We start from the raw sequence: 12,477 nt of genomic DNA, 5'->3' as shown, positions 1-12,477 counted from the left end.
ATGACTATATTGGTTTGTCACGTTATGAGTGACAAGAAGGAGGACTTTGCTTACAATTACTATGAAAGTTTGACAGTTCATTTCATTATTATGATGTTGTGAGTTACAATACTCTCACAAATCATAGGTAGACTAAATAATTTCCATGCAATTCGTTCGATTAAACTATTACTTATCAATTCTCAACAAGCTTATGAAGAGCGCTTCTCCTTAGTGATGCCATGTTATGGCTTATAACCCGAATTAACTTAACTTTAGCGTAGAACTGGAATTTTTGCTCTAATTTACTTTTATCTCACTTTTCTCACTAACTTGTAAAGCTAACAGCGAGTGTGTTATAAAACCAGAAGTTCCAATCCTCAACAAATTTTTATGCCCCAATTACTTTCATTCCAATTTACAATTTATCCTTGCGAAGAAAACAGCTGTGCAAGAAAAATAAATTATTCTTAATTATTTCACTGCAATAATTTACTTTCATATTCTTTATTTACAGCACTCATAACTGAAAGACAGTGCAACGCGAAACCTAAACTCCTCCAGCAATATAGGGCAGAAACAAAGGTAGGTGCGCCCATATAAACAAAAACTCATTATTATTATGATTATTACTTTAAATTACAAATTACACTTAATTATATTATGCTCTAATTTTTCGGCATTATTTCACACGTAAAAAAAGCACAGAGCGACGAACTGAAATAATTAATTGAAATGAGAAAAGGAGAAAAGGAAATGAAGGAGTCGGACAGTCAGTGAGTGAGAGATCAAATGAGTGTGAGTAAGAGAAATCATGCTCAGCACTAATTGCTGGCAATTAATGTGCAACACTTCAAAGCAGAACACTGCAGGCCATTATAAAATACTAAATGTATTTAGCTATATATGAATACGCATGTATATATTTATGTGCGAGACAATTTACAGATGTTTGGCAGCCAACACTGACCAGCCAAATAGCTGGTTAAGTTCATTATGCTCTTGGCTGGCACTCCAAATGGTTGGCTAGCTACTACCTTTACATGATACCACTTAGTTAGTGGGAGGTCAAAGGTTGCAGGACAATATCTGTGTATCTGTGGCTGCCTCAGGCGCACTAGCGCTGTAGCGAACTGGTCGTTGAACTGCTGCGTGGTTGACGGATGGTTATGCCCTGTTCTCTGTGGTGCAAAAGGATATAACGGTAACAAGGTCGCCTGCTTTAGTTGACAGTTAGGTTAGTATGGTGTTGTTGTCGGTGAATGGTATTTGCAAACGCTACAAATGAAATTGCAGCTAACTCATTTTGCTATAAAGGGATTTTGTTGCGGTTATATTTTAGCTTCCGCCGCCAAACCCTGCTAGCGCTTAGCAAAATAATTTCTGGTGTTCTCTAAGTGAAGGGGGGCTAACGCTATTGCTTTGTAAACCCATTTCACCCTCAGCTCCGTGTTGGAAAATTTGCTGCGGCTAACCACACCTTTAACCCTTTGCAATTGTATTTCCAGGCGATTGCTGTTGTTGTTGGTATTTATAATTTATAACAACAAATCCAAGTGCTGTAGATTGTATTGTAGTCTACGCTATGCTAAAACCAACATAGCTTTAAGCAGGCAAGCATTTATTATTTGAAATTCAAACCAATATATAGGGTGTTGTTGTTATTATTTGTACTGTAAACCCCACATTTACCTACAAATACAACTATGAATAAGTTAAAATGTTAACTTCGCTTGAATCGACGTTATAATGCCTTCATAATTTGTATTTCTTATAGCATAAAAAGAGATAAAAAAAACTTTATTTTGATTTTGATCGGCATTGTGAGCTATATCCTTTAGTAGTCCGATCAGAATAGTTTGTTGGGAAATTCACAGCGAGGGTTATGAAGATATCTTGTCAAATAAAAAAGTTTTTCATACGAGCATTTAATTCCGTCCGTTTTAGATGTATGGCAGCTATATGGTACACTGCTTCGATATCAGCGGTTCCGGCAAATGGGAAGCTTCTTGTGAAGAAAAGCACGTCTGCAAAATTTCCGATCGATATCTTAAAAACTGATACTAATACGCATATATATGAAACAACGCCTTAACTAAATCGACTCAGCTCGTTACTCTGAGCATTTAAAACTAAAATATTCTTCTGACATTTCACCCTGCTCAGGGTATAGCAAACAACAACGTATTGGTACACAATATAGTTCTAAATTAGTAGTTTTCTAGCACAAATGCAATCAAGGTATCTCATATTACAAATTACAACAACAATCACTAAGACTAAAATCAACACATACAATTTGTTGGCCATTAGCATTAAGTAATAATAGTTAAAAAGCTTCGGAAAATGTGTAGACTACAAGCTGTACACAGGAGAACGCATACTTATATAGTGACACCTATAAGTGTACGAGTATATGTATGAACATATCTATACATGTATATATGAATATACATATATCCACACATTTACAAACCTCAAGCTCCACATATAACCACTCCATATTTACACCCGTCTATTTGCTTCCTTCACTGTTTGCTTCCATAGTTCTTGCATTTCTTTCTGTTTACGTGCCAAATATGTGCCGCTTCTAATTTCATTCTACCCCCAAAGGTGTTTCATTTCCAACCCTCATTCTATTGGCGTTTCTACTTCGTATATTATTGCTGAATTATGACAAAGTGGTCAAAGCAATGACCTTAAAGTTCGCCCAGCAAGCATTCGGAAGGAAAGCGTGTATAACAATAAAGAAAAAATTAAACAAGTAAGGAAGGACTAAATTCGGTTGCAACCGAACATTTTATACGCTTGCAATTTGCAAGAATCAAAGTCAGGGAACTACTTTAAGGTTTAAATCATAAAGAGAAAGACAGCCGTAGGTTCGAATATCCTGATATTAGTTATAAAGGAGCTAAGACAAGTTTTCATTAAAATTTATCTATTTTTTTTTTGAAACGTACAACCGTTAGGTGAACAAAAATGTAATACTCTGTAGCAACTGTTTGCAAGAATATAAAAAAAGCTTAACGAAACACTCTCGACAATTCCTTGCAGTGTTATATTTGGTGTAAAAAGTTCTTTAAAGCACTTCAGCGATTACTCATGGGGCAATCCCCAGGGCACAACTGAAGTATTTACTCAAGGGAATGCGAAGTGTGACCAGAAATATTAAAAGATTTAAACATAACTTTTTTATATTTTAGTCCATTATCAAATTCAAACACAACATCACTGAGAAAATTTAATGCCTTGCTCTTAAGGGATGAACTTTTGCAAATTGATAATTCAGGTTGTAATAGCGATCCAACTAGAGATATAATCTTCTCTGAGGTAAGGAACATAAGCTGTCTGCTTCATTTTGGCATTTTTGAAAATTTAATTTGAATGAATTTAGCTCCCTCAGTTTCAGGTCTGAATACACCTCAGAACCGCAATATATTTTATTCTCAATATACCCTGATTGTAAAAAAAAGAATATCGACTCATTCAGAAAAGTAATATATCTCTTAAATTTTTTATCCGGCGCTAGATCTTTGGATATTATTATTTTGCGTCGAGGATTTTGGATATTACCAACGCATAATTTCCTGCTGATTAAATATCTATTAATTCTAATGATTTTATCAGTATTTTTGTGAAGTTCTTCTTTAACTGTGGTCCTGTTCAACGAGGTTATGGTTTTCTAAACCTTCGATGGATCTTGTGATATTATTTTCATATAGTTGAGTTCACATCTATCTCTTAGAAATAGTTTTTTTAAGCCTTTAAAATATAACGGTACTTTTGTTTTTTCCAAGTGAGGTGATCCAATCGATGAAATTTACTCAGATGAAATGAATCCCAACCTATATCATGATTCTGCTCTGTAGCATGTTTCAAAGATGGACCCCGCTTCCTATGCCTCACAGCTCTCGTTACATTGCAAAGATTAGACACAGTATGCCTAAAGAAGCTTGTTTTTTACACAGTATAAACAGAGGTTTTGAGGTGTATTGAGGTCCAACACTGAGAGAGCTAAATTCATTCAATGAATGTACATATTTATACAGTGAGGTAGTTTGTGTCAATATATGGGTAATGAGACAAGTAGTTCTAAATTTTGCTGACGATATATATTTCTTCTCTCTAATAGATGTTTTTCAGTTTCATTTTGCTTAATTATTGTGTCTGCTTTACAGGTTGTTTTTCTAATTTTTATCAAAACTAGTTTATGTACGTTGAAGGCAAATAGTTCTTAGTAGTAAAATGGTTTTAATTGTTGTTAAATATCTCCTGTTTAAGATTTGCTTTTTTATTGTTTTAGATTGTTTATAAATTGTTCCGCGAAGTGAAATTATACTGGTCCTAAGATCTTAGAAATTATGTTCCTCTCAAATCAGCTTATTTCTGAGGAAAAAAGAGCTCAGTACTTCCTACAGCTGACTTTATGAATATTATCTTTTGTGAACCTTAGAATTTTTATTACATATAAAAATTTTACGAAATACAATAGTTCTAATTTTTGTTTGGAGAAATTATTTTAACAAGTCTTACTCTTTTTGTAAAACCTTTTATTTTCGCAATTGATATTATAGAGACTTATTATTAGAGCAAAAAAAGAGTCTAGGAAATCAGTGGGGACTATCCAGTAAGACCAACATTTTTTACTTATCTTCAATTTTCTTAAGAAAAAGAGTCAAATATGGGATAATCTGTAAACTAATGACGTTTTGACATTCCAAAACGCTAAAAAGTTTTCAGCCATATGAGACTTTTCTGAAAACGCAACACCAAATCAGCAGCTAGTATGGCTTAACCAACGATAAAACCCGACCAAATTCCTCTGGCTAATTCCCAATGACTAGTGGCCTATAAAATTTGTAACAAAATTTATTGTCGCTCATAGAAATCTAAAATTTTACATTCCATACACGCATAAACACATGCATATGCTCATGCAAATAACAACTCACTGGTATATTGGTCATACAAATCCGAGAATTATGACCATGTATCTACCGAAAAGTGTATCAAAACAATAAATTTCAAACGCCGGCAATGGCATACAAGTCAATGGAGTAAAATTGGCTAAAAATATATGCAAGTTTAGCAGAGACAAAAACAAAAACAAAAGGAAAATAAAATACAGAAATAAACAACATAACAACGAAGGCATACATAGAGGACACGCAAATATTTTCATTGCGCAGCCAACGAACGAAATCTGGTTAGCAGTAGCTGTTTTTATTGTTGTTGTAGTTATGGTTATGGGTTCTCCCTTGCTGGATGGGAATTCTAAAATGTCTGGCAACACTGGCGCATGGCAGTTAATGGAGGAAAAATGCTTGGCAAAAAGAGCCGTTGCTGCAAAGAGCAACAAAGTTCGCCGCCGATGGAGTGCACACACACACATACTTATGCATATTCACACACACCAATACTTATACATACATATATATACACATACTATATACATATACATACTTTTTGTATGTATTTATACCATCGAGGGGTTGTTGCTGCCAATGTTAAGTGTATGTGTGCTCCGGAGTTTTCATAAGTTCTTGGTGCGTTAGCTCGGCATTAATGCCGCTGTAAATGTAAATAAATACGCAACAAATAAATTTTCTTTTGCAACCCTCAACGCATGCATGGCAGAAGGAAAAGGTCTCAAACGAAATAGCAACAACAACAGCAATAGCAGCAACAAAACGCAACCACAGCGCAATTCAGCGACAAAACGCCCAATCGACCGTACGCCAAGCAATGCGACAGCCAGACTGTCAGCCGGTACCGTTAGCTAAGCGGCGAATATGTATGTATTCATGCGTCGGCATCTCGCCTTTTCGCCGCATACCGCTCCTGTCTCAGTGCCATTTCATATTTATGCATATGTATGTGTGTAATAAATGTTGTTTTGGACTTTTTTCTTTTCCATTGCATACATTGCGGCGCTTTGACAGAGGAAAACTTTACTGTGTTGAATTGGTTTCGCTTTACATACATAATATGTACATATATGTGTTATTTTGTTGTCAATATTACTGTTTATAATGTTAGCTACTGCCGCAAGTATATGTTTCAGCTGGTTCTCTGCGATTTCAACGTGCTTTCGCTGCTGTTTTTTACTGTGTTGCCTGCTCATTGGTTATGGACATACGTGCGTTGTTGTTGCTATTTTTTTCTTACTGCGTTGTTGCCACATTTCAACTACCATGTACATGTAGAATAATAAGCGTCGTACGGCATTTAGATGTACAACGGTGTTCACCTCTATCCTTGCTGTAATGCAATTTCATCTTCAATTCCTTTTTCAACCTTCCGTTATTCATTCTTGCCTTTGCAGCGCTGCAACTGATTTACCCAATTCCTGTTCCCTAGTATTCTAATAATTTATTGTATTAACACTTGTATGATATTTCACTTCAGTGTAGATGGCAGTTTACAGTTGTTTTGGTGTTTTTGCAACGGAATTTAGAAAATGTTTGCCGTTTAATTTGTAAAATAATAACAATAATATTTTTTAATGCGAAAAAATTAATTTCAAATGAATTTCTCTGTTTTTATGTTAATGAAAATTTAAATTATTTATTAAGTTATAAGTTGGGTATGACGCGATAAATGATACGCTGTGATTCTTGACGTATATTGGTTTTAAACCATGATAAATCTTAATGAACCCAGTGATTCAATGATGTTATACATCTTCTGTACAGAAAGGGTTAGGTAAGCCCGCTGATGATAGGTCTTAAATTTCTTTCCGCTTTTGTGGTTATACTTAAATCCCTACACTGGAATCCCAAACTTTCGCTTTGGTACCATATAGTGCATTCAATCCTTTCCCCGTCCATCGTACTTCTTGGACGACGGTGAATTCAACTTTTACTCTTACGATGAATTGAATCAGCTGGGCAGCGGCACCTTCCCAATTAAGGTACTAAAAATTCCAGATACATGTCCTTAAATCGTATTCCTTAACACGTTTGCAGTGGTCGACCTCAAAAAGAGGGTTTCTCATCAGAGACTGTTTTGATGTTTTGATTGGAAGTGTTTTTTTTTCGTGTCGGATCTTTCAAACTCAGCGCACAACCCTGAAAGGAATGATTCGCCTTCTCAGTTTAGCTCGCCTTCAAGCGGATATTTTTGGCAATCCAGAGGATAATTGGTCTAACACCGAAAGTCGTTACCTGCTTCAAACATATGTAAATAGTTGTTTCTGGCCACTCCCAAATGAATGACGCTAAGAAAACTTTCCTCACTTGCGAGAACTTCCATTTCTCTATCCTCTATTCACTTCATATATATACTTCTCCAAATCACCGTGTCCCAATACGTTACGCTTTCAATTCCTTTCTGTTAAAGCTTTATTTACATATCGCAGACAATTTTTTAAAATAGCTTTAGTCGGCTTAATCTGAGATATGCATTTTGATTTCTAATATCAATCCCATTATGTAATTTTCATATTAATTTGAAGGATCCGCCATAAGGTCTTTTTGAAGAGATGATATCTATGTACTTCCAAGTAAAAAAAGGATCTTTTCATGCATTTTTTTTTGTGAGTGTTCATAAGCTTTCAAAATTTTGATTTTTCACAAAATGGTGGTTTCTCAAAAAATAGGCGCTTGACTAAGAGTGATTTAAAAGATCAACCATCAACCTGACAAACAAAGCTAAGAAGAATTGCAAGTCGATTCATCTAGCCTTTTGAGAGAAATTTTCCGCGCCAAATCTGAAAACATTGTCTCGAGAAATAGATGGATATAATCCCTTAAGTGAAACCACTATCTCGAGTTTGTAAAAGGTGAAGCAGAATGACTCAAGAGATCCCTAAAAGCTTACGTTGATTTTGATTATTAAAATATTTTGCTAAAGATATTTCCATGGGCCTTTTTCGAAACTATTTCGGCGGTCTCCGACTTAACGTCAGTTCCACTTGCATCACTTCTTATAATCTAAAAACAACTTAAGCAATTCTTCAACAAAATAATGTTATATTGATATCAATATATGTATATTTGCTCCCCTTCATTTTTAAATATCAAAAAAAAAACTTTTGAACCCAACTTTTGTTCGGCTTTCTGCCGATTTTCATGTCTTGTGGTTTTGTAGACAATTGTCATTACAGCGAGTTTCGGCATTTGTACCGTTATGCACACACTCTTCATATATTTATTATTATTGTTGTGCTATTTTGCATGAACATGCGAACACAACCAAAACACATTGTAGCAACAAAAACAAATTTTTACATATTACACTACACAAATAAATTTAGCATCTGCGGGCATTCTCGAACTCCCTCTATCTTCCGCTCTCGCTTTCTCTAACTCCTCTACTTACAGACAAAGAAAACTTTTCCGCCCAACAAACTCTTGATGAAAAGTTTAAATTGTCAATTGAAAGTGATGAAAAGTTTTTTGATTAATTTCCACCGTTAGATAACTGTGAACATGATTCATGCGCCCCGCGTTAAGGGAATACAAGGAATACCAGGGACTTATCACTGCACTGTAGTGTATTACGGCCATTTAAAGAATGAAAATAAATGCGAGTTGTGACAGTGTTGGGATACATATGATGGCACGTCATCAAATAGGTTGAATGAAAGCGAAGAGTTCGCGGTTGCGAAAAGTTGTTGTGTGTAGGTGTATGCGTGTGAAAGTTCATCGAATCTCTCAAATGGGGAATAAAATGCAAAATGAAAAGAAAAATCATTTATTTTTGAGTTGAAAAAAAAAAACTAGAGAGGAATACTTTAGGGACTTTATTATCTGTGCTACTTTTTAAGGCTGCGAAAAGTTTGATAAATGAGTTGCTTCATTTTTGATTCTAAAAGAATTCTTTGCACTAAGCCGCAAAGATACTTCTGATATTTATTACGAATTAAATTTAATGATTGTTTATACAAGTCATAATAAAAGAATTTGGTCGAAGATTACAGCTATTATCGAACCAAATAAAGAATATTTTTTCTCCAAGAAAGTTTAGACAGAAAAGCGGTTTTTGTTAAAAGCGGTTTGGGATGCCAATGAAATTCGTTATTCCTGTAAAAGTAAATTCAATGCCATTATGTATGGAACTCGACTTTTTTATATGGTTACCGCAGACACGCCAGATGTTGAACCCAATTTTCGACGGTTTTCAAGCTTAAATCGGTCGAACGTGAAATTGTTCGATATTTGTACGAAGTTCATCAATCGTCGCTGGCTTGGTGGCATAGACAGTAGACTTGACATAGCCTCACAGGAAATAGTCTAACGGCGTCAAATCGAACGATCCAGGCGGCCAATTGACTGAGCCATTTGGTGAGAAAACGCATTTTCCAAACTTGATTTACAATAAATCGATTGTGATATTCGCTGTGTGGCTTGTGGCGCCAACTCGTTGGAATGACATATTGTCCAAGTACATATCATCCAATTCGGGCCAAACATATTTGGTTCTCATTGAGCGATAGCGATTCCCATTCACGTGCCGGTCTTCACGTAAGAAGTACGGCCCAATGATTCCGCCAGCCTATAAACGGCACCAAACCGTAATTTTTTCGGGATGCAATGGTGACTCATGGAGAACGTTGGATTGCTGCCTGACCAATAACGCATATTTTGCTTATTGACGAAGCCGTTCAGATAGAAATGAAATGAGACGATTCTGGTGGTCAAGCGGCTTCAGTTCTTGCATTAATTTGATCTTCTGATCCTGTGGATTCAAATTTTTGTTTTTCCGTGTGCTCCAAGGATCTCATTTATGAGAAGTTTTCGTAAATTTTAAGTCCGCACTAATTGAATAATAGGCACTTACTCCATTTGGTGCCTTCTATATACACTTTTTTGTATTCCTGTATGAATTTATAATATAATTTTATTTTGAAATTTTTTCTGCAAAAAATGCCAACATTTCCTACAGCAGGTCTTTTAGTCTCGCACAACTTTGTTGAATACCGCTTTATCTTTTGACATTCCGCCAATATTTCTACGCGCCGCTGCCAAAAAGTTACCGCTCGTTGGCTCTTCATTCAGACTTTTAATAACTCTATTTGCGGGAGTCAAACTCTTGCATTCCTTATAAGGCCAGAAGGGTCGTTACGATTATCTAACCAGTTGCTGTTGCAGTTAGCTGGCATAACAGTTATTGCTGGCGCTGTTGTTGCAACAAAGTTGTTGAGGTTGTTAGTTAATTTCTTTTACAGTTTTCCTAGAACTCCCAACAGTGCCGCTGCCCCTCTAGGAACCATGTTTACTGGCACAGCTTTCGCTCGCTTAAAATCTTTCTCTCTCTCTAGGTGTCTCTACGTCTCTCCACAGTGCTTTTTTGCCGATATTGAAGGTTTTGTTTTTATCACTGACACTGTCGCTCTATTTGTTTGCCATTTTGTCTGTCCTGCCGTTCGTCTATTTGTCTACCGACTGCCGGCTGACTCTTGTTGAACTTTGTTGCAACAACCGCTATCTCACTTCCTCTCTCTTCAACCATCATTTGTTCTACCAAACGAGAACAAAGTCGTTTATTATCGTGCCTTCGTGCCTTCGTTCGTGTGTCGTTGTTTGTTATTGCCGTTAATTGTATGTATGTTGCACATGTAGGCGGCAGGCGGTAGGCGGCGGTTGTTTTTGTTTTTCTAAAAGTAAGCATACACATATTTAACCGTAAGCAATGTGCAAACATTACTGCATTCAATCACATCAAAGCGGTGTCGGTGCGACAAAGCGTCGCGAGGCACACAATATCTGTGGCGAGTTGCAGGTGGCAACGACTGTGGCAATAGCAACAGCAACATGCCTGCAGTGTTAGCCGCTTCGTTGGTTGCTTGGTTCGTTGGCTGGTTGGTTGGGTGCAAGCGTACTTAAAGCCGGTGACAATGTGCAGCTCTATTATGAGTTCATTGCAACATATGTATGAAAAGGTAAACACACAACCAGACACACATACTCGTATATATGAATATCTATTTGTTTATCTTCTCATTTGCTCCTTTGTGTGTGTGCGCGTTTGGTAGCTTCTTTTGTTTTTATCACATTGCTGCTACTTCTACCACCGCCTGCAGCGCCTCTCGAGCCTACCATCCAACCACTTGCTGCCTCTTCTGTAGCCTCTTCCTTGTTTTGTGCGGCGTAAAGTGTGTGCAGAGATTTATGCAAAGCGGCGCTTTTGATTATTTTTCAAGTGTCGGCTAGCAATACGTGTATAACATGTTTACTTACAAATAAATAAGTAAATAAAACGGTAGGTGCGTTTAGGGGGCTTATGTTGGCTCTGGTACGTGCAGGCCGGGTTTTGTGTGCACGGACATGAAATTAGTAAAAATGTACTAATCTTGCTTTACTCCAGCAAGAAGAGTGTAATTTTTAATATTTTTTACATTTTATTACAATTAAAATAAATTTCGGCCGAAGTTATTGACATAAAAGAAGATGACAGATGGGCTTCTGCTCTAACCAGCAGAAACCTTCTGGTAGACCGTCAAGAGGCAATTAAAGCTGTCCGTAGTGTCAATATTAAATCTCACTACGAGCAGACAATAACTAGACTCTCACTAGGTAACTCCGCTTATACTATATTGATAACCAGTCATACGGGAATAGAAGGAAATTAAAGCCATACGAGATGGTTCGTTTGGGAACAGCTCGAAACACTCTCCTAGACTACACTAGATCATCCAGCTCCTTCAAGGGTTGCTTGAAGCAAAGTTCCCTGGAAGAACATTTTAAATCTCACTGGTCTTGGAATACTAGCAATAGCAATAATATTGTATAAGTTATCATAGAGCACTTCCCCTTAAGATCCCAACTTCAAAAAGTTGGAAAAATGGATTTGGCGGAATGCATGCGCGAAAGATTTTTAGTCGCTGAAACAATATATTCGCGACTGCCAAATGAGACAGGATATATTCCACTCCTCTCAATTCTCCAACTTAAGAGACATTGCAGAACTGGTGTTAGGTGTTTTACCAAATCTATTAAGTTAGATAAGGCTTAATTTGGTCACTATCCCAAAGCACAATGATCTCAATGATGGCCAAAGTGCGGCCATTTAGACCATTTGACTGGTTTAAACGAGTTATACCATGTCAATGTAGTGCCTAATGTTAAATTTGTCATAAGAGCTGCCACGGCTACTGAAAAATAAAAGGTCTTGCTCACGAATCTTTGAGTAAAACTCATATACTCAAACCACGAGGATTCTTTTATTACCTTGTGCCATTAAAGGCTTATACAAACCGATCCTCTTTTCTAGACACATGGACCTCGAAAGATCGACTTTTGATATTTTTCTTAAAACTTCTTACTATTCGAACGGATCCAACGGATCATAGTGAGCTCACGACTTTGGCCTACTGCATGTATGGTCTTCTTTTTTTTTTTTTTTTTTTTTTAGTAGGAGAAAGCATCAACAGCCGAAGTGCGGAACTTTAATCCGCTAAACCTAACCTACTCCCAACTCCAGACTCTCCCACGGAACCACCTGATTAGGTATTACTTCGTGGGAGTGATAAGACAATTAAGTCTCCTCTATAGC

General features: G+C 36.6%; 1 long non-coding RNA gene across 1 annotated transcript in view; it reads left to right on the top strand.

The window, feature by feature from the left end:
* LOC125778778 (uncharacterized) overlaps window positions 1-675 on the top strand; it is a 124,823-nt gene extending 124,148 nt beyond the window's left edge. Inside the window, exon 4 of the long non-coding RNA XR_007422912.1 lies at window positions 497-675. This is a non-coding gene — a long non-coding RNA (uncharacterized LOC125778778). The remainder of the gene's footprint in view (window positions 1-496) is intronic.
* The last annotated feature ends 11,802 nt before the right edge of the window (window positions 676-12,477 follow it).

The sequence above is a fragment of the Bactrocera dorsalis genome, chromosome 5 (genome assembly GCF_023373825.1).
Source record: "Bactrocera dorsalis isolate Fly_Bdor chromosome 5, ASM2337382v1, whole genome shotgun sequence".
Taxonomy (NCBI): Eukaryota; Metazoa; Arthropoda; class Insecta; order Diptera; family Tephritidae; genus Bactrocera; species Bactrocera dorsalis.
Note: the sequence above shows the minus strand (reverse complement) of the source record. Positions and strands in the feature narration are given on the sequence as shown.